General features: G+C 31.8%; 1 protein-coding gene and 1 long non-coding RNA gene across 2 annotated transcripts in view; one reads left to right on the forward strand and one right to left on the reverse strand.

Annotated features, from left to right (window-relative positions):
* LOC107441879 (Talin_middle and talin-RS domain-containing protein rhea) overlaps positions 1–24,659 on the forward strand; it is a 407,839-nt gene that overhangs the window by 250,385 nt on the left and 132,795 nt on the right. The gene's annotated exons all lie outside the window — the stretch shown is intronic.
* Positions 743–3,306, reverse strand: LOC139426383 (uncharacterized). Its single transcript, XR_011637652.1, has 2 exons — positions 3,203–3,306; positions 743–1,004 (listed from the first exon to the last, which is right to left on the reverse strand). It is a non-coding gene; the product is annotated as an uncharacterized lncRNA (long non-coding RNA).

Here is a 24,659-nt window from a genome sequence, read left to right on the forward strand (position 1 = left end):
TGGAACATTTTAATTGCAAAATTTTTTATAATAATGCTTTCCTGAAATATTTAGAAACAATTTATAGTACATTTCTAGACATTCTCATGCTTACCAACTTGTTCGGTCGTTGAAAAAGAGTTTTCAAAGTAATTGTAAAATAACAATTAAATTCTGAAAATTTTTTCAAAAATTAAACTACTTAAATATTTAAGAACATAATAAGCTAACAAATAGATCTTATGTAGTACATATTTTTTAATTATTGAATTATGGTCGCAGGTCCAGGTTTAATTATTGATCTATGCATCCAGGTCGAATTTTTTTTGAAACTTTGAAATTTAAAATTTATTGTATTGTTGCTACCACTAAGAAAATAATTTCTCATCAGTCATACAAATTGGCAGTTCAACAAACGCTCCCAACATCAATAGCATATACGCAACCTTACTTTTCCCATACCACCATAGATCAAGTTTTACCTCATATTTTTACATTATGATCTAATATGTAACTACAATATTCTAATTATTGTATTATATTATAATTCTAATATGTTGTATGCATATAATTACACAGTCAGAACCTCAATGATCCACATGAATACTTCTTTACTTCATTTACTTTACTTTATTCACTAACTTTGACTTAAAAAATCACCACCTCATCGAAAAACCCCTAAGTTCAAGCTAAAGATGAATGGAATGGGTCTCAGGTGCCCAGATATTTAATACAATTAGCCATTCAACAAAAGCAAACAAAATTAAAAGCAAATTGAATCAGACTTTATTTAGTGATGGTTTACATTTCAGAAAAAAGATTACAATAATTTTCCTCTCCATCTAACTGACCAGCTTGTTGATGAGAGTTGGAAGACCTTTCAATACATCCAAAACTGTTCCCAATGGCAGCCTAATTGGCAAGCAGAGACCCAAGTTGGCGTCTAATCCCATGGCTTCTTCCACATTTGTCAGTACAAAAAAGCAAACAAGAGCACAGAGAACAAGAACAGATGTAGCATGCATCTGAAATACAAAACAAGACCTAAATGAAAATTGGGTTAGTACAGTGTTGGCAAAAACGCTCTTGACCGTTGCAAGTAACAAAAAAAAAAAGTCAATGCATCTGCAAATGTAAAGTGTAAAAATTTGCTAGTGTTTCTTATCCCACTCGATCAAGAGCAACATCTACTGTGTAGTCCATGAACCCATGCATTTTCCAGCTGTGAAAGAACCACATCGAAGTCTTCTTGCTACCAATGCGCATTAACAGGACATTATATCGCAGAAGAAACCTAACAGGGCAAATTCTCTTTTACCAACAATAAATTTTAAGAACAGAAAAAGTAAGGCTCAGTTAAACCTTAAATAAAGTTCAAACGCTGAAAAAAAATTCAAAATGTCAAAATATAAACAAATTTTAGAAAGACTACTTTCCGGTATCAAAAACACTGGCTGCGATTAGTGAGCGGGTATGTGACGACTTTGATCAGCCTGCGAAGGGATCCAGAGTGCACGGTGTGGTTTCGTTAAATTGTTCTACCGTAAAGTGCTCGATTTTGCGAACAGGTCGTCGGTTCTCAGGTATTCTTCCCAGACCATCGCCAATAGCCCATTGCACAACTTTTATTTCGACTTAACTAAAATATAACTACTGCTCTTCTCATTTCATTTTATTGATGAGAAACTAAAATTATCCCAATTTCATAAGGACAAATTAAAATATTTAAAACATTTTATTTTAACTTAATTAAAACATTTTATTTTAAACTTAATTAAAACATTTTATTTTAAATATATTAACCCTTTCCGGTTCAATGCAGCCAGTTATTAATTCAGCAGTTGCAAAGCACTCATAACTAATTGTTTTGAACGATAGCAACAACTATTTTTTAAACAACAAAGAGCTAAAGTATGTTGCTTTCCTTAGAATGTATTAAAATTTGCTCTCGCTAATGCCCTACCCGACTAAAATTTTCAATCGATTCTGTTCCGGATAGGGTTAATTCATCTAAGTCAACACGTGTGACTTTGGTTCATAACTTTTTTTTAAAAAAATGAAATAATTAATTATATATGTTAATAATAATAATAATTAATTAATATATTAATAATCAGTTTGAAGAAAAATTTCGAGAATTTCAGCGTTGTACTTCTCTTTAAATTTTTAAAAATATAAAGGAGATCTTGTATTTAACAGCTCGTCTTAGCTGAAATTTTTCTGTCACGCAAATAGCAATATTAAAAGCAAACGCTTTTAACAGGGATACCAACTGCTACGCTTTGAGGTACATGTTTATAGAGGGATAGAGATTTAAACGCTAAAATAATTAGAATTTTAGTTAATTTTGTCAGTATTTTAAAAGTCTCAAAACGAGGGATTTGGAATAAGGTAGCGTTTCACATGAACTTCTGAATTACTCATGTACAGTGGTGAGAAAAAATTACTTTAAATCAAATTTAATAATCTAAGAATCATGCATTAAAATATAAACTTTGCTACCACTAGAACATATTTTTCCTCAAAGCGGGATATCTGAAGTAAATAAAAGGTATATTTACGAATTATCAAAAAGTTCCAATTGTCAAGTAGTTACAAGGCTATTTTAATTATTATTATTATATTTCAGAATAAATAAAAATAAATACAACTTAAACACTTTCTTCGGACTATTTTATTAGTGAAATAAAAAGATTAAATTAAAAATGAAATCGAAATGAAAATATAGAAGTGAATTTATAGAATTCTATAAATTAGAAAAGAAATATTTAGAATTATTAGAAGAGAAATAAAATAGAAGTAAAATTGCAGAGGAGAAATTAATAGATGTAAAATTAAAAATGAAATTATTGTGTAGGAAACTAAATTCTCAGTAATTTCAATTTTAATTCCAAATCTATTTGTAAAATATAAACACTAAAATTATTGAAATGACTAAACAAAAAATTAAAGTGAACAGGGTTTTCTTTAAAATTAAAAACAAATCAAAATTACTACTAATTTTTACTTCGAACTAAGTAAAACTTTTTCTTTGTGATGGAAGATTGAGACTAAAAATAAAGTTTAGATAAAATAATTAAAATTCAAAAATATTAAAATAATATACAAATAAATCATTAAAAGATAAAATAAACTATCTTTTCAGGGTAGAAAAAGATACCGCACAAAAAGATACACTATATTAACAAACCAAATATGAAATTTAGTAACAAAAAATTCTTACTGTTACTTGATATTTCTTGAATTCAAAAAACAGAAACTCTTGCAGATAAATGTGACGCTTATATAAGCACAATATTTCGCGCATTCGCGCAATGTCACATCATTTAATATTCATATTTTGAAATTTTCCATGAATGCTGATTCATGATTTTAAAGTATCAATTTCTGATTTAACTAACTGATAATTATCTGACAATCGAAAAAAAATGAAACTAAAAGAAATGCTTCAAAATTTTTAGTTGAAGAAAAAATACAAGTCAAATAACTTTATTTAAATAAATAAAACAATAATAATGCGAGCATCATCTTACTTAATGACGAAATGTAAAAAATTTGTAAGTAATAATCTATTCATTTCTCCAAAATGTAATTTTTTTTCCTTAAAAACTATTTTCTATTATTCTTAAAACTGAATTATTTAATTACGATAATACAACATCCGAGGTTTTGGCGAAATATTTTATTTGCTAATCAGAGTGGTTTTAAAACATATTTTTGGCTTTAATTTTTACCAGAACTTAAGTACTGCAACTTCATAATCTTAGTCATGAAAATATAATTGGGTATTTATTATAGTATGTGGTTTAACCCTTTAATGGGCCATTTATTTCTAGCTAAGGTAAATTAAAGTATTTTTGGAATTGAAATCGATATAAGAATCGTAATTGATATAAGAAAAAAAAACTAATTTAGCTTATAAAAATTTAATCTAAATTTTAATGTCATATTTTCTTGGTGGTAAGTATATTTACCACGACCTATTAGGAACTTATTGACTTTTATTTTTTGTCATTTATAAAATAAATTTTATAACTGCTATTAACTCCAAAAGGAATTATGTATTTTATAACTTTTATACGTTTTCTTAAACTAGCAATTGATTACCAAATTTATTCAAACCCACTTCAAGAAAGCTGAAGTTATTAACAAATGGAAACCTAAATTAAAAGTGGTAAAAATATTTACCACGGACTTTAAAAAGTGGTAGTAAGTATACTTACCACGGCCTTCGAAAGGGTTAAAATAATAGGTCTGCATTGTGTTACCTGTTTTTTTTGCATGTCAGATCATTCCAAGTAAAATGTAAGCACGTTCGAGTGTTCATTTTGTTCTCTGACTGTACGACGTTGTTGCTGCTAATGGTGGTTATTTTGTAAACTTTGTTAAGTTTTATAGCTTCTTTTTTTAGGTAGTAGCATCTTACGTTGACAAACTTTCTAAATTATTGCGAAATTATGTGTGAGAAAAATATCTTGCTCCTTAAACAGAACGCAGCACTCATTGAATTTTTTTTTAGTTTGGTACCCAGAATACACTTATCAAGGATTTAACATTTATCATATGACTGAAGGAACTATGCTTTCGACCCAATTTTTTTAAATAATTAATTCTGCTTTAGGCTAATGATAGGCTAAACAAGATAATTATTTCCAAAAGTATGTATATGAAAAAGTACGTAAGCGTACAGATACGGGATGAAATACGTGAGTACTAAATTGAGATCATGTTCGTGAGATCATAGGCTGACGGAGTCGGAAATACTCGTCACTTAAATGATAACGTGGGCCAGGAATGCAGATTCGCGTGGTCTTGTATATGTGATCAAGGTTTTGAACGAAATAATTTTCTTGGAGAAAATTATTGTATTTTTAGAATAAGAAGAAAAATGGTAGTGATATTTAAAATTAATAAATAAAGATCAGTTTATGCTCATTATTACGTACACTTTTTTATTTTCTTAGTTCTTCTAGTTCCTTGTTATTTATCTACTCGCGTATTGTTCTTATTTATTTCCTAACCTTTAGAAACATTTCTAACGTCTTCAGCGGTGAATGAAATCTAGATTTTTCTTTTAACAAATGAATTGCATTGAAGATGAAATATTATTTCAGAACTCTTCCCTCAAGAACTAAAATGATCTTAAGAAAAATCTAAACAAGATGACATAGAAAAAAATAACGGATATCTTAGAAAAGTCGTGATCAAAACTTATACATCACTGTAAGCATGTTACTAAGCTTCGATTTATGGCAGCTGTTTGTTCCTGTTTGAGAAAGAAAATATAACATTTTAAAGGTGCTTTAGAAGTATTTTTCAAAGATTTTGAAGAAAAAAAAGAATCTTTTTCATATTTTGGTGAAAGGAGAAACTATTTAAAAATTATAAATCATCAATTCTTGGGGAGGAGGCTTAGAGATGTACCCTAACTTTTATAAAACACGTTCCTTTCATAAATCTGTAAAGAAATTCCAAAGAAACAAGTACTTTGATAAATCTAGGTAATCTTATCTTTGGAGAATAATTTTTTAGAAGCTTTAAGTGGGTAGAAAAACTAAAAATAAAGCCCCTCTAAATCAACTTTACTTCTTAGCTAAAAGAAGAAAAAAAATCATGGAACATAAATCATCGGAAGATCTCTGATGGTATGGGGTAATCTTGCTTCTGTCTTCGATTAGTTTAGCTCCTCCTCTATCGAAAATTTCATCCAATCATCTAAAGCAAAGATCCTGGTATTTCTACCATTGGCTGCTTTTTGGCGACGTCATTAGTTAGAAATGCACATTAGAGTCCCTGCAGCCGTGGAATGAAGTTATTTTTTCCAGACAGGCAGACGCCAAGTGGAAGCTTTCAAATGTTTCAACTTGTTTTCTACATGTTTCGATTTTCTTTCCTTTAATAAAGCGATGGCGTCGTAACAGGCAGACAATATTCTGCGAACTAGCAGAAACTTCTTAAACTTCCTCGAAAATTGTACTTTTGCAAAAATTCTCTTGGAAAAATGTAATATTTCTAAAGAAGTAGAATATATATTTAAAAAATAATAAGTAAATATTTAATCACATAGATTGTACAGTTTTCAGTGTTTAACCTTTTGAAGCAGAATTTTTATTAAACATATTTTTTTAGTATTTTACATTAATTGAGATCAAAATAAGTGAAAAATGTTATATTTAACACTTAAATGGCTTATGGGTTTGAAATATAGCATGAAACACGGATGTTTTTTTTTTTTTTTTGCGTTAAAGGTAAAATCTTCCAAATTACGACTCACTTCTAAACAATAATTTTTCTAAATTTGCACTTAGTTATATACATAGATTTAGATCTGAGAGAAATAGCTTTTCCTAATTAAAATTTCTTTAATTTACAAAATCAATTATTGTTAAATTTTTGTGTATAAACAAAAAAAAAATGTTTTTTTCTTCATTCTACTATTTTAGGATTTTATTTTTTTAGTATAAACATAATTTTGATAAACTAAAAGATTTCAGTAACTATTAAAAAGTGTTTTTTATAGTTAAAAAATTCCGAAATATATTTTTGCTTGTAATTAGAGCTTTAGAAAAAAAAATATATAAAAAAAGGGTACCAGTGACCATTCTGCGTCAAACGGTTATACTGCCGGTCAAAAGAAAAACCAAGGTAAGCTACGAAATATATTCGAAATTAAGTTTTTTTATATATTTGGCATCTTCGCATAATAAGCTACATATAGCAAAAAAAATGTAAAAATAAATTTTTTTTTATCAGCTTTCTGAAATTCAATTTTAGCTATTATTTTTTCTTTCATTAACAATGGCAAGAAGAAGAAAAATGGATGTCAAGCCACTTTTCTTGAAATTGATCGTGAAGCACTTATGTTGTTTTGTTAGATTGTAAAATTCCTAGAGCTTCGAAAGAATTTATCTATATTTTAACTCTGAAGATAAAAATCGCAAATATGTATTAAATAAAAGGAAAAATAATTTATTCTTCGGTCACATTGATCCTATAGTTTTCAATGCAGGGCTCGAAGAAACTCAGAAATTTTACCCGTCCCCTAGGACTTGTCCAACAATGCACCCGTCCTCAATTGAAACTAACCCGTAGCTTTTAAATAAATAAAAATATAATTTTCTCTTATTTATTACAAGCATTTATATAAATTGCACAATGAATTAGTAGTTACTAGGATTGCAAATACTAGGATTACATTATACAGTAATGAAAGAAATATTAGGTTACTAATAGTAACCTAGTATTTCTGTTATGAAATAATTTATTTCTTTTATGAAATAATTTAAATGACAGAGGCCAAGTTATCTGGAATATCAATTTATCCGAGGGTACTGCGTTTTTTAAAGGAATCAAATATGACGTTTGCCAGTTCCACAATCAAGCCAATGATTTACAGAAGTTTCTGCACAGAAATCTGAAAGGGGTTTTCCAGGTAGACGTTCATAATTGCGTTTAATGCTTCTTGTTTAAGACCAGTACGTAAAGAGTTTTTTTTTTTTTTTTTTTTTTTTTTTTTTTTTTTTTTTTTTTTTTTTTTTTTTTTTTNTTTTTTTTTTTTTTTTTTTTTGTAAGTTTAATGCTGAAAAGCCCCTTTTAACCTCTGCAGTACTCCCAGACAGAGAAAACATCAATTCCACCATGCGCAGTATGTTGCTGTATTTCGGGTTTNTCTTACAACTAAAATGCTTCGTGTAGTATAATGATAAGCCACATTTTTAATATCAAACTATAACTTGGTATTGTTTGGAAATAGTTATATTTTCTAGAATTTCTTCGAGATAACAACATAACACACTAACACTTATTGTTGAGAACCCAAACATAGAGATTTGCATATGTACCAGACAAGAGGGGATTAACTTTATAGAAATTATCAACTCAGAGGCTAAACTAGATCAGTGTTCCTATATACTATCATTTAATCAATTTCCGTTCGCACTATTTCTATTGGACGATTCGTATTCATATTCTAATAGAAACGTGTTCCTATTGGTTGCGCCTGTAACTAATTGATCATTGATGGATTTCAAGAGGACAGTTAAGTGCAGTGAAGGCAACTTATGTATCTCTGTATGAAATGTTGTTTAACATGGAAGATGAGTGACTGTTCGATACTTTTTTAAAAACTAAAAAGAAATACACTGTTTGATTTGATACAAAATTAACATCCGGTTGAAATACGATTTCCTTTGTATTATTTTAATACCTGTCGAGTAGCGTTGTCTTTCAGCTATGCTTTTCCATCTTCATCATAAATCACACAATGTAACATTTTTTGGAGCCGGAACTCAAATGAAAAACCTTTGTGAGTATTAAAATTACGGTTTGATTCCTGAAGTATTTAACCATATGCTTACGGCTGGTACAACATGTGGACCATAAGCAAAGGGTTTATCAATTTTGTGAAATTCATACTGAATGGCAGAAAACAAAAACATTGGAACAGAGAACGTTTGTGTTTTTGAAACTAAAACGAAAAACTTAAAAGTCATCAATCGATTTATTGCGCAATTACCCGATGAAATAAAAATCCAGAGCATTCAATTGGTCGATTCTCTGAGGCTTTGAAAGAAATAAAATTATTAGACAAATAAATCCATCTCTCGATATCAGATTCTGGGAATGAAACGGATGCTGTGTTGTGGAGAATACACGGATAATACTGCAATATTCGTTGTTCAAAAGTTCTTTGAAAGTCTACAATTATGTTTTATGAAAATTGATATTCCTCCGACACAAAATATATCGGTTTTTTCACCCCCACCACCCCAAGCAGTGACCGGAAATTTTTCAAAAATTAAACTAGAATCCTTTCGAGGTGAAATCGAGACATGAGAATGTTTCTGGAAGCAGTTTAAATCTTCCTTCAATGAAAATTCAAATTTATCGGAAATAAGCATATCTTTACGAGACAAACATATATATGTACGAGACAAACCAAAGCGATTGGTTGACGAAATTAGTAGTATTGCTTGTACGTACAAAACTACAAAGAAAATTCTAAGTGATAAATATAGTAATAGAGATAGAATAATTCAAACCCAGACTACCTCGATAACTTAACGCCAATGCGTAATCCTTCAGCTTTCATTTTGCTTTGAATGATTTATTCATAGAATACAATAGACGATTACTAGCTTTACGTACATCAGGAGAGAATGTTGATTCTTACAGCCGGGTCTTAGTATCAAAGATTTTGCGAGTGTTCATTTTATTTCCTAACAGCTGACCCAATTTTGAGTTTATGACTACCAATGTTCGACTCCTTAGCTTTATAATTTTGAACCCATTCCAGAAAACAAGGAAACTTAACTCCTGGATCAAGTATTGGGAGAAATTTGCCTTATTGGACAATTTTTTTGATGGAAATAATCCGAATTCGTATTACATGGAGAGGAAGGCCACGATAACCTCCCAGGGTAACTTTAATGGCAGGAGGACTCTAACCTATGATCCGTCTACTACAAGGAATATTTTTACGTCAGTAGTGTGGTTGGTGAGAGCCGGGTGCAGAATTCGTATCGCTGGGATTCGAACCCGGGCCACCTATTAAGAGGCAAATGGGGTGTTTATATTTTATTTTATAACCAGTTTTGGACAGATGATCCTTTTATGAGTTTGCGACTATCAATATTCAACTTCGTAGGGTTGAAATTTTTAACCTAATCTAGAACACGAGGGAGCTCCAGGATCATGCATTGGAAGAAATTTGCGTTAGATGGAGAGGAAAATCATGCAAACCACCCATGGTTAGCCTGACGGCAAGGAGACTCTAACCCATGATCTGTCTATCAGTGAGGATATTTTTTGTCAGCACTGTGGTCGGTGCGAGCCGGGCGTAGAATTCGTATAGACCAGCTATCTCTGGGATTCGAGCCTGCACCTCGGTGGGAGGTGAACTCTCTATTCTCTGAGCCACCGTGACTCGCGGTGTTTATTTCAATGAATATCGTGTTCCCTCCTAGTTATACTCTCCCATCTTTGTTACGAATCACACAACATTTCACAATTGCCAACGCTCAGGGCTGATTAGGTCTGCCGAAAAATTCTGTTCGCGAAATACAAGGTTCCCATAATACAAGGATGCATAAACGCCTTTATATAAAAAAAAAAGTTTGAATATGTATGCACATGATCTTTGTCCCGATGTATGCTGTGTCTCTTTAAAGTAGAACAATACTATTAAGTTAAAGGGTAAATATCCTACCACTTTCTATCATAAAAGAACCTTTTGCATTACTGTAAAATGAGGCGTGTACTTTCGCGAACAGAACTTTTCGGTATATCTAACACATTGCATGCACGCAATAAACATTATACCAATAGTACGACTTCGTTCTGAAAATTAATTCATATTCCAGAATTTCGGATTCGTTGGAGAAAATGTGAAGAAAAGTAAAAAATTCCTGAAAATCGTTGCATTTGGAATGAAGTTTGCAAACATTTTCGTGGCTGGTAAAAGAACATTTACTCCCAAAATTATCCCCCAAAACATTCACCCCATTCGTCCTAAATTAGTCGCTACATTTAGCATGAGAATTTTATACATAATTATTTGCTACATTCACTGAAGATGGAGTCGACTTCCGATGCAGTTTAACAGATCGACACCAGTAAAATTAAACTACTACAATGAATATATAGAGATTTACTAGGTGTAAGGCTTAGAAGAATTCAAAATGAAAAGTTACTTCAAAATGGGGCGTGGCATAAAAGCGTGCTAGGCCTAGATTTTTGAGCTACTTTGATACTGATTTAACACTAGGTTTACGGGAAGCGTCAATTTTATAAGGAGAATTTTATAAGGAAAGTTACAAAACCCGTTTGCATTTTTATTTTATCTCTTGTAATGACTTTTATCCATTGATCGAGGTAAATACATATTGAAGTCTATTTACTTCAAAAGCGTTGAAATATTGAAATTCTCTTTGTGGTATACCTATCTCTACGGATATGCAAAACGATAATACAATATAAATACAATGCGTCAATTTGACGAGATCGTAATTTAGACAAAATTTTGAGTAAACATGCAAACATAACATCAATAATAAAGCGGAATGTACCGACAATACTTCGATTCCTTATCCGATATCGTTATCTCAAATGAAACAAGCGATAAACAACTGTTGCCGATAAGCATACCCTCCAACTTATGAGGATTTTGAAAATAATTCTTTCTAGTGGTAGCGAACCAAAGTAGAAATTTTTTAAAGCAAATGGATCTCTCATAAAACTTTTATCAGAACTTAGAAATCTNTACCCCCCCCCCGTCCTAAATTAGTCGCTACATTTAGCATGAAAATTTTATTCATAATTATTTGCTACATTCGCTGAAGATGGAGTCATAAATGACTTCCGATGCAGTTTAACAGATCGACACCAGTAAAATTAAACTACTACAATGAATATATAGAGATATACTAGGTGTAAGGCTTAGAAGAATTCTGAATGAAAAGTTCCTTCAAAATGGGGAATGGCATAAGAGCGTGCTAGCCCTGGATTTTTGAGCTAATTTGATGCTGATTTAACACTAGATTTACGGGAAGCGCCATTTTGACGCATTTCGAATTTTATAAGGAAAATTACAAAACCAGTTTGCATTTTTATTTTATCTCTTGTAATGACTTTTATCCATTGATCGAGGTAAATACATATTGAAGTCTATTTTCTTCAAAAGCGTTCTCTTTGTGGTATACCTATCTCTACGGATATACAAAACGATAATACAATGCGTCAATTTGACGAGATCGTAATTTAGACAAAATTTTGAATAAACATGCAAACATAACATCAATAATAAAAAGGAATGAAACGCAGAATGTCTATTGATGTCAGAGTGTCGGATTTTGGAAAGTTTCAGTTGCTTTATAATTACATTGCTTTCTAAGTGCAGATATGCCAACTGCTCCAGACACGCCAAAATAATTTTTTTAAAAAAACGGTAAATAACTACTAAGTAAATTTTGCAAATAAAAAGTGGTGAATTATATAAGCCAACGAATTATTTGGAAATAGTGGTGGATAAAAATCTACTAAATTGAATGTATTAAACCAAGAATTACAATTGATAAACTACCACTTTGAAATATAAAGTTGCTGTTCGGAGCAAGTTGGCATCTCTGTAAGTGCTGTTATAGGTATTCGTTCATGCGTCAAATTGACGCGTGTTCGTATATAAGAAACGTCTGTAAACTTAGTGTTAAGTAAGGACAATGAATGCATGGTAATATCACCCTGAAGTCTCTAAAAATTCTCAAACAAAATCATAAAATCATCAGTATCAATAATCAGTATAAAAATATTCAAATGTAACCGCTAAATTTGGGACAGAGGTCTCGAAAGTATTGTAAAATCATTTTAATATTTCATTTCACCATTAGTATGATGGGAGTGGTGTTAGTTCTTCAAATCATAACTTTTTCATTTTCGCAATGAAACTTGATATAGCTACTACTAGCATTTCTATTTCGATATATTTTCCAGCGATATTTTTCCTCATGAATAGTTAAAAACACTGGACAGTTACAACAGCAAAAGAAATTTAAAAGTGATGAAGAAAAATATTTAAGGGAATTTTTTTCCCTTCTTAATTAACTCCAAAGTTATATTAACTACCATATAATATTAAAACTGGCTGACTTAATTCCTAAAGGAAATCCAAGTGGGTTACAGTCGTGGGAATTGGTTACTTAAGTGTGATGAGCAACCCAGAAACGAGTGGTGGTATTACCAGGACGCCTAGGTCATCACTATTACAGAGCCACAGACAAGGTAGTTGCCGGACTATATATTGATTATATAGCCTTTGCTTTGTAGTTGACTTATTTTTATCAATCTCGTGTGAATATGTAAATAGTTGCATATATTCTCTCTATTATTTTCTAGTTTATTACGCCTGTGTAAATGTTATTCTGACCCCTGTAAATATTATTATGTTCCAATCTAGTTTAATCTCAATTGTGTTTAATTTTCCATTGATTTCATCATATGTTCAACTGACTGGTTTCTCATACATGATTTTACTATTTGGTGCTTAGCATCCCCTCAATTCTACTCCCACTTCATACATTCCCCCATTATATGTCTCGAAATTCCGACGAAGTTAATGTCACTTCGAGCAGCTCTCTGATATTTGAGTTATGTTCAAAACCTTCCCTTAAGTTCAACTTTGATATATTTTGATTTTGCACCACCTATACTTTGCTTAGAAATGGTAGCTAAATTGTGAAAATTATGCTTTCTTTGAAAGTGATATCTACTAAAAATATTTATTTCGTTTATAGTAGCGCTACAAATTCAAAACTGGTTTTGTAAAGCTAAAGCGGAAGTTAACTTAAGAAAAGTAAGTCAACATTTGTTTTTTTTCCTGTAATTGGTAGAGTGCACAAATGAGTATCAGGGATCTAACGAAATTAAAATTTCCAATAATCTTTTTCTCCACTTTTTAAATTTTTCATGGTTGTCTTTTAACATATCATGCTTGTTAAGGTAAATTAGATTTGTAGGTTTTTTCTCACCACTACTTCTAATAAATTCAAAGACTTACGTTGTACGCCACTTTTTTACAGTTTTTTGCATTTACTCTATAGTTATTCAAGCAAAGTGCTTGAAATAAAATAGAAGGCAACCTCAAACAGGGCAATATTTCATGATCAATGGAATAGGGGCAGCTTCGCGGCTCAGGTTCCCAGCTAAAATAACATACTAGGGCTTAAGTCCACGGAGGACAACAAAGAGATGGACCGGTCGACTCACTCCAAAGATCATCACATAAGAGTTGAAAGGCACGGTGTTACCGCTGCCAAAGCTTTGACCACATGCAACGTGTTTGCAACAACGAGACACAATGTGTTAAGTATGCTGATGGCCACTTTTCATATGACTGCAAAAAGACACTCTACCCAAGTACTGCAACTGTAAGCAAGACCACACAGCAAACTTCTCGGGATGTGTTTCGCCTCCTAGGAGAAGTCGATGCAGCAAAGACAAGCAAACACTCCTAAGTCCAACCCAGCTGAGTGACTTGCGGCTCTCATTCAAGAACTAAAGAGACTTTTGGATATCAAGGAACNAAGATCACAGAAATAGAAACCTGGTGCCTAGACTGGAAGTTTAAAGTAAACGGCCAAAAATCGAAACTACTAATCATTCAACATAAAAGAAAAACGATCCTCCCTAAAAATCAAGTTGTACTCTTTAACGAAACGATACCCATAGTCAAAACAGCAAAATATCTTGGTCTGGTCATAAACAGCAAATTTAATTGGAAAGATCACGTCAAAACAGTCATCAACAAAGCACAAACAGCCTACCACAGATTACAAATCCTTCTTCAGAACCCTAAAATGGAGCTCAGACTTAAACGTTTACTTTACATCTCGATGATCCGTCCCATCCTGACTTATGCATCTCCAGCTTGGTGCAACATCTCCACATCACTCCTTAAAAAACTCAAAACATGCCAGAACAAAATCCTCAGGAAAATAACAAAAGCAAGATGGTTTATCAGAAATAAAAACATACATCGCGACCTCAACATAGTTTCTTTAGATCATCGCATTGCAAAGCTAAATTTCAGATTTTTTGAAAAAACCATTAATTGTGACACCGCAGGATTCAACGAAATTTTTACTTTTGAAAACTTAAGAGAAGACATAAACCTCAGACCGATGGCAGCTCATTTTTGTAGTGATGTAATTTTATCTAAAATTCAAAACATTTAATTTCCTTTTACTTCAATTGCATTCCAATTACCAGAAAGAACCACCCCAAAGATCAAAATTCAAGACGAATGGGAAAAAGGCCGCTAACGACAAAATCTCCACTTTGATAGAAGGGACTTAGCGCCACCTTATTTATTAATTTAAAGCCACATAAAACTTAATTCTGACGCATAATAGCTCTTCTTTTTATCGAGCTTTTTTAAAAAAATCGTTTTTTTAACATATTAAGATTTTATTTTATTTCTTTATCTATATAAACATCTTTATTTATATTTATTTTCATCTATATAAACATCTTAATCTATAATTATTTTCATCTATATAAACAATCTTTCTTTTAGCAGCGAATGTTTAGGTAGGCAAAACTGTTGGCATATTTGACCGATCATGCTTGAACCTGTTTAGAAATGATGTCATATTTACCCATGAAAAATTCAGTGGACTAAAATGAGCATAGAGAGTTAAAAACTTTTTGCATTTTTTAATTGCGCTATAATTTTACAAGCATTCTTATATAAATACAGTAATCCTTTAGATTGATTGCAAAATTGTTGATATTAAAACTAAAAAGAAGTTATTAATTCCCTCATTTTGGTCGATCCGTAGCTAAACTGACATAATTTCTGAAAACTTCAAACATGATCTTTCAAATAGTGTCAGTCGTTTTGGCATGTCTTCCAAAAGATTTGCTGCTAAAAAAAGATAAACAATTATTTTATGACAGTCGTTGAGCAACTGACCCTATTAATGTTCAACTCCGTAGCCTTGTAATTTTTAAACCAATCCTGATAACAAGGGAACTCCTCGATCAAGTATTGGGAGAAATTGCCTTCGCAGAGGACTTTTCGATGGCATTAACCCGCTTTTACATGGAGAGGAAAACCAGGAAAACCTCCCACGGTTAGCCTGCCGGCAAGGGGACTCTAACCCATGATCCGTCTACCACTGAGGATATTTTACGTCAGCACTGTGGTCGGTGCAAGCCGGATACGGAATTCGTATCTACCAGCCCTCGCTGGAATTCGAACCCGGTTCACCTCAATGGAATCTATTCCCTGAGCTATATAAACAATTAGAAATTTTTTTAAATGGAATCCGTATATTTTATTTCCCTTGTTCCATATAACAGGAGGAAATCTGCTGAAGTCCGAAGAGTTACCCTTATTCAGGCCAGCCAACTACTACGCTGTTTGCAAAATATTTTGCAGAGTGGTAGACATTTCAAAACCAAAACTCTCAAAATTTTTAGCATTTTGGCCAACATTTTAAAGGTCTCACCACTAGACATATGGTGTTAATTGGAATCACATATGAACTTTTAAATCATTTATACACAGTGGTGTGGAAAATAAGTTTAAATGAATAAAAAATAACACATTAAAACATAAACATAGCTACCACTGGAATAAAGTTTTACAAAAGGCGTAGAAAGTAGACACCAATTTCGTTCTTCACAGTCATGATCATTGCCTGATCTACATCAAGCAAAACGATGGCACATCTTTTTGCTTTATGTAGATCATTGTTATGTAAGACCTTGGTCTTCACCCAATATGCATTATTTTTGGGTATCATAATATATTGTCATACCAAACCATTGTCCAATCCAGCACACCAATGCAGAATTAAATAGAAATATTGTGAATAACAAAAATATTGCGTTAAAAGCGAGCTATGCTCCTATTGACTTAACATTGTACTGACCAAGTAGTTCCGATTTTCTTCGTTAAATCCGGGCTCTCTTTAAATCAGAGCCTGTTATAAGCGTGTTTGACTTCATATTAAATAAACAAAAAGGCATAAAGCTTTCAATTTGAATGTACATTATGTTCATTATATTAGGAGTCTTAATATCTATTTATCGATAGTAAATGTACCACAGAAGAGATATAAAAAAAGTTTAGAGCAGCCAAAAAATTACGTATATTTAAAAAAAAAACAAAAAACATTTGAATATTTGAATGACAAATTCTGTACGTCATCACGTATCATTTAATTACAAAAAGGACAACCTTACGAACTCCTGAGACTGGCAAAGAATTTATAAAACATAAGCTTTATTTTAACTATCACTAAGATGCTAAAAGGTTTAAAGTGTCTACCGTTGATCGTTGATGAGAATATCAAACAAGTATCTCTTTTAGTGGTCTTGTTAATTACCACTTCTTTTTAAAAGCTAATTCCTATTTTTCAATTTAAGATTCCGAAAAATTATATCTTAAAATATTATTTAAGTCAAAAAACCTTAAGAAATATGGATTAGATTATTCATAGATAACATTAACCAGCTTGCATATTTGTTTCTTACCCTTCGGAATCCACATATTAAGAATAAATATTAGAACCTATCTGAAAATCCGACCATTAGGGTAAGAGTTATATCCATTTCTCCTTTTGGTCAATGCGCACCAAAGAATTTTTCAATCATATTAATTTTTTTCCTACTAGTTGATTTCATAAAAATCTGGGTAGTTAATTGTATTTCAAATATTGGGAACACTGTTCAATTCTTTTATCAGCGTACTACTCAAATTTTGTGAAATATAATAAAAGTTGCTTCATAATCACCACACTCAATATGTTCTATTAGAATCTTTTTCAAAAAGTTAATTAAAAAAAAAAAGGCTGATATTAGTGGTCGGAAATAAATATTAAAGCATAGAAGTAAAAAGAAATTACTGTCGAAGTACAATCACTACCGAGGAAGCTAAGATTGAAAACATCGAAATATGTTTAATTGCCGGAAGAAGAAGCGCTGTCAGGCACCTTTTTGAAATATCTCCAAATTTCACCAAGGTTATCAAATTGGTTTTGAAATTTTCATCCAGCGTCGCTCAGTATTGATTTAACGATAATTTTTCTGGTTATTTCTCGCTTAATATAATATGTAAACCGTAAAACAAACTTCGAGTACAAACTGTATTTCTATTATTCACTACAATAATTCACTGCAGAGCTTGGTAAATTAATGTATGCTTCTGCTAAAACTATAGATTTTGGGACACGTGTAATAATGATAATAATTAACACCAAATTTGTAATTTAATATCAATTCAGTACTCCTATGCTATGTCAATGAAAGTATTCGTAGGCTGGAATTTTTCCAAGTGGGCGTGAAACATACTTTTTTAAAATGTCGGTCGATTTATATATTAAGGCTGTTACAATATTTCTGTGCTACTTGGATTTTCCGTAGGCTCCGTAGCCAAATGAAATGATGCTATTTTCTTAACAGATCTGTGAGCTAATTACTCATGACTGATTAAGTTTAACCTCGCTAAATTCAGCGTTTGCTATGCTTATTCTTAAAATAACGTAAAACGTGAATATGAAGAAAAGCCACAGTATTGGGAAAATGAAAAGCATGAGTGGTCTAATTTTTTAATGTTTAAAAACTTACTCCATTATTACATTATTTGGACTCATAAGAATTTGCAAAAACTGTGAGTAAGGCAATAATTTTGGATAATTTTCATCTATATGGGAAAGCGTTGCCAAATTGAAAATTTTTTCAAAAGTTTAATAACTTTTAAAATATTTAAGTTTTTGTTTCTTTCTAAAACCCAGATGACTCTCCACAGAAAGATGATCTATATAGTTTAAATTCACCACTCTGTTAAGGCAATAGGCACTAAAACTAAGGCTTTTTTATTTTTCCTTAGCAACAGAGCCTCGAAAAACCATGTTAAGAGTAAAGGAGGCGAAATAAATATACTTATAGTACTTGATACATTCTCCCATNGTTAGCCTGACGGCAAGAGGACTCTAACCCATGATCCGTCTACCACTGAGGATATTTCTCGTCAGTACTGTGGTCAATGCAAGCAGGATGCGGAATTCGTATCCACCAGCCATCTCTGAGATGTGAACCCGGTTCACCTCAGTGGAAGGCGAACGCTCTATCCCCTGAGCTATCGTGGCTCTTTCTTGAACTATAGGTTGATTTACTAAAACTTGTACTCGTTATCTAGTATAGTTCGTTCACAAGGAGTTAGCCCTTGGCTCCGCCTTCATCACGTGGTATCCAACAATACTATTTCGCTATTTTTGGGAGAAGGATGTGAACAATCCTGAATAAAGTTGCTATTTGGCGATCATATGGCAAAAATATTTTTTTCTCGTCATAAATTTGATGATATTTCTCTCTTTTAAGTGAATAATTATTTCTTTTTGAGACATTTTGCTGCAATATATTTAATTAGCTAGAGTAACGAAAGGTATAAAAGCAGATGATAAAGCGAAGTTAGTGACTGAAAAAGAATTCGCTGTTTGTGTTTGGAGCGCATTAAGGGTTGTCTCTATTTCAGGAGTGGAGACGTTTCTCCTATTACTCCCGCACTGAAATGAACTTTTCGTGAGAGGAGGTGGAGCCAAGTGCCAACAACTGGTGAACTAACTATATCGAAAGAGTGACAACGAAAATCCCCAAATCTCTCCAAAGTGATCAAGTGATCGCCCAATGTTTTTCGTTTAAGGTTTGACAGGAAGAAAAAAAAAATCCACTTGAAAACGTAGTTTCTAAAAAATTTATCTTGTTCTATTTTTTATGGTTGAATATGTATATTTTAAATTGGTTTGAGAAATTGAGAAATAATATAGGTATTTTAAGTCTAGTATCTACGAAAAAAAAATTTCAATTTAAAGGAAATATATATGGGTGCGAAAACATTAGGTAGAATTATTTTTGCAATACTCAAGAAGAAGCTAATTATTAAAATTCTTTAGTAGTCCTGAGAAATCTTAGCAAAGCATTGCTTTTCAATCTGTGTAATGCCCATAATTTTTTTTTTTACTGAATTTTTTCTAAGGATTTTAAAAATATACATTAATACATAACCTTCCGAATGACGAAATTTGATATTTCATAGTCAATTGGATGCCTGAAAGGTCTCGCAGTGGACTGATCGTTAAGACACGGTTCCCAGCAGATCACCGAAGTCAAGCATCACTGGCTGCGGTCAGTGTGCGGGTGGGTGACCACTTGGATCAGTCTACGTAGGGACAGAGGGTGTGCGGTATGGGTCCTCGCTAAACTGTTCTACCGTAAAGTGCTCGACTTCGCGTGCAAGTCGTCGGGCTACTGAAGCGGAGGTGCCATCCCCTCAGCAGAGGATCAAAATTGTGATGGCGTGTCTTCGGATCATCTTCAGAGATGTTTCCCAGACAGTCGCCAATAACCCATTGTGCAGCTCTAGTGTGAAGTAAATGAACTACAATTACAACAATTACAATTGAAAAACGTTTTAGTAAAACTAGTAGGCTCTGTCTCTAGCCTGCTTAGCTCTCCAACCAATGAGTGCAACTGTTTGCTATTGCAAAACAAAAATGTCATTGAAAAATAATTTTCTCTTCTATTTTGCATATTTCATTCTATTTTAATGCACGACGTATTGCGAATCATGTACTATTGACGCAAATATTGCTTAATTATTTCTGGTAATTAGCATTACTAGTATTATGGTAATTGGAGCGATAATAATTTAATCTGGTGCGATATATATAAATATAGGTTGTTGTTATCGCAGAGGGGGTACTATTGTTATTGTTTTCCAGTGGCGCCATCTATATCCAAGAATCTAACTTCTTCCCGACCCATACGTCATACCCGTTCGTAGGGAGGACCCATTCCTACATCCATTCATTCATCTACAAATCGTAATTTTGACCCAAAACCAGAGAACGATCAATCTCTAATTCAGTACCCCTAGAGGTTACTGATTTGTCATAGGGGCATGGAGGAGTTTGCTACCCGACAGATTTAACGTGCACCAATCATCATTTACTACACGGGGAGTCTTCGGCCGGCAGGATTCGAACTCCCGATTTCAACTGTTCATCGAAAGGGTGGAGTGCCGGATAAAATTGCTTGATTGTGGTTATCGAGCAACAGCATTATGCCCAAACAATACTGATTACAATTAATCCTCATTTTTAAGAGACGAACTTTGAGCAAATCTAATAACGTAAAGTCACCAAGGGCAATAAATAAAAAAATTTCCTTATTTGTTGCAATTTTAAATTCTTTTAGGGAAAAAAAGGAATTATCATTGATGAAAAATAATGTTTTTTCTTCGAATAATGTTTTTTGAGTGAAGCTAATAAGCTTCCAAAATTTAAGAATATAGAAAGTTTACTGAACGAAATCTATCTCTATTCTTTGATCCAAAATTATAGGAGGAAATAATTTTTGTCAGCATTATAGTTTGTAGGGAAAAATTTCTTGTTAATAGGTATTGCACTTTTTTTTAAGCTCTAACGAACCACAGTCTTAAGGACAAAGTATAAAGGCAAAATGATCTTGGTGACTTGTCACATTTAACTTCTAAGAAATAAACCAGCATCCCCGTTAGAAGTAGAGGAAAACCATGAAACATTCCCATTTTTTTCCAACGGTAACAGCATTCTAACCCTCTATTCAACTACTTTATTACTGAGAAAAAATTTTGTTAACGGAGTACCTTTTTGCAAACTTGCTATGGTAAAGCAAACTTGTGTCGTTGTTAAAAAAGAACGAAACCGATGCATAATTCAAAGTAATTATATGTAATTAAATGTAAACATATGCTCAAAAAAACATACGTATTCTGTATATGTATTATGCCTATATTTGTAACACTTTTAATACATTTCAGTCAATTGCGTAAAATTTATTATGGGAATTTATTAATATATTTTTTTTGCATGGGAATTTATTGTTTTCTAAATGAATTCTAATTCTTATTTATTCTAATTTTTTTCTAATCTTTCTAATTCTAAATTTCTTTTTCTTCTACTTCCTGAAAGTGTCAATATATACTGATCTGTAAGAGTCTAAATTTTAAAAAAATCCTTCTTGATTAAAATGCATTTTACAACATTTCTATAAATTTTATTTTATTTATTTATTTATTTTTGAATTTACAATTATCTCTTTATTTATACACTCGCGATATTTGCTTTCTAAAAACAAGCGCCATAACCATTGTTGTTTTGTTAGTGAGATTTGCATACTGAAAACAATCTAAAGCAATTTTTTATTTAATTATTAGCTAAATGAGTTGAAAAATAGAAATTGTCTTGGCTTGATTGCTACACCAATTTTCATTTATTTATTCATTTATTTTTCAATTTCAATAAAGAGTGAACATTTATAAAATAAAAACCTCGTGTGATAAATAAATTTTACAACAGCAAAGTATGCATGAACGCTGCTTAAAACAAAAACTGAAAGCAATTATTTGAAGAAATTCTTTAAAATTGCAATAACTTTCGAACAAATTTTAAAAATCGAGAATCCGCATGGTTTTTTTACTACAAGCTTCACAGTTAATAATTTTTGAATGTTAAACTTTTTTTTAATTCTATAATACGTCCTAAACCTTTTTTTTATACTCCTGAAAATTTCAGGTTCTTATTCTGGGCGACAAACACAATGTGTAGCTTACGTTTGAGCACTCAAAACAGAGGCAATGGCGACTCCTACGATATTCTAATATCGAGAAAAAAATGACCACTTGCCGAGAGAGTTTGAAAGAAAAAGAGAGAGTTAAATAAAAAAATAGAGAGTTAAATAAAAAAAGAAAAAGAAATAAATTAGACAAATTAGACTACATATCTTATTTAGCCCTCCTATGAGCCTGAGGCGAATCTCTGAAACGAAACTTTGACCAGTTTCATTCCAGCTAGAGTGCTCAAATTTTAACTGAAGTTCTCCGAAAGGATGGCAATACAAGTTTCAATAGCTTTCCGAATGCTATCAGAAGAATTTATAGCCAATTAAAACCTTGATCACTTTCCTGCTATTGTGTGTTTGATGCCAATACAGTTTGTTTCCTAAATGGTGCATGCATTTGGACCTCTTTCTGACATTGAAAAACTAATAGACACAAAATTAAGAAGAAGAAAATAGTAAAATAAACCTATAACTTAAAAAAAAAAGAACGCAATTCTTTTGAAGTGGACTAAAAAGACGATAATTTTATTTTTATTACGCTCATAACTAAAAATGTGGAGCATGTCACTTTCTCCATAACTTTCTGTCATCACCACAAATATCTTCATGATTTTTAGTTTAGGTGACTTTTACTTTTAGTTTTCTTAAAAACTCCCCCCCNTTTAAAAACCCCCCCCCCCCCCTTTTTTATTTTTCTAGAATTTTTTAAAATTTTTCTTCACGAAAACTTCAGCACTACTTCCCAAATTTTTTTCCATTAAAAATTTGCAGAGTTACTAATTTGATTTGTAATTAATTAAATCTGTGAAATTTACTATACTAATCAACAATAGAATTTTTACTCGTTACTGCGTATTTTAAAATAAATTTATAGCACATAAAATAAGGTTTGAAATAACTTCTTGATCTCAGAAATGAAATGGGGATGGGATTTAGTGCTAAAACTTCTGGATAGAGGTCGCTGCAGTACACCTTCACTCCCTACTGAGCAATCCATAATCATGCCCACTGCTTTATTCTTAGAAAAGAAAAGACAAGCATTGTGATACTTCGTTAATAATTTCTTAGTGTTATTCAGTATAATTGTTAGTCTTCATGTTTTAGCTGTCCACAACATTTCAAAATGCAGATAATATTTAAGATAAACCGAAATGTTTTAATTTTATCGACATTTAAAATTAAAAGAACAAAATTATCACTTATTGGAGTATTTTTATGTATATTTATATTTATGTGTCATGATGTGCATTTCTATTGGGAGAGGGTATGTTTAAGAGGACAGTGTTCTAGCATGAAGAGGATTAATTTATATGCTTTGAAGTTCCTAATATTTTTTTTCGATGTATGCAATAAAAAATGTGAAAATTACAAGAAAATTATTTTTAAAAGTTTGAAAGTCCAAAATTGAAAAATTAGATGATTCATTTTTTTTATTTTATTTAATTGTTTTATTATAATTTTTTTTTTTTTTTTTTGCAATAGAAAATTGACGATGAAATTAATGATATTCTTATTAAGTTGTTGTAATATTTTATCATACAATAGGGTTAGAATAGGAAAGAGAAAATCCTGAGGGAAGATACAACACATAAAATTGTATCCGTGAAATTCTGAAGCAGTGGTTCCCAAAATGCGTTCCGTGGAACCCTGTGCTTCAGTTAAAGGCTACAGCAGCAAATGTTGCAGAAGATTTTACATGGCAAAACTATTCTCTTAATTTGAAAGATCATGCTTGAAGCTTTCAGAAATGGAGTCATTTTTACCCTTGCAAAATTCGTATTGACCAAAATGAGTGTAGAAAGTTAATTATTTCTTTTTAGATTTAATTGTAGTAGTTTTTTTAATAATTCTCTAAGATTTTATTTTATATTATAACCGTCGTTTAACAGCAGACCCAATTTTTGGGTTTACGACTACTAATGTTGAACTCCATAGTATTGTAATTTTGAATCCAATCCAGAAGACAAGGGATCTCCTGGATCAAGTATCAGGAGAAATTTGCTTCAGTGGAGAACATTTTGATGAAACTGACAAGCATTAGGGTAACCAAGCCGGATGCGGTATTTCTTATCGACAAGCCATGGCTGGGATCGAACCGGCCCACTTCATTGGAAGGAGGAAGCTCTATGGCTCTATCCCTTGAGCCATCGCAAATTTTATAGAATTGTAATATTTACATTAGAATGGTTTTTTAATTATATTGGTATTTAAAAGAGAAAGGAGATCACTCATTTCGGTTGATCCTAATTTCGTATTGGTGAAAATGCTCTTGTTTAATGCTCTTCTAAGAAATTAGGTACATCAAAAATGCTTTCCCTTCCTTTGAAATAACATCAATATTAGTCTAGTTGATGTATTGATTATGCGTGGTTTTAAATACTAATTTACGTTAACGCTCAGCTGCAGCCATAGGGTCATTTTCATTCAAAGATTTGTACTCATCAAATTTGAAAAATTAGTTACGTTAGAGCCGTGTTACTGTTCTTGACTAACGTTAAAAGTAGTTTCCAGGAATCACTACA

This window comes from Parasteatoda tepidariorum, chromosome 9, assembly GCF_043381705.1.
Source record: "Parasteatoda tepidariorum isolate YZ-2023 chromosome 9, CAS_Ptep_4.0, whole genome shotgun sequence".
Classification (NCBI taxonomy): Eukaryota; Metazoa; Arthropoda; class Arachnida; order Araneae; family Theridiidae; genus Parasteatoda; species Parasteatoda tepidariorum.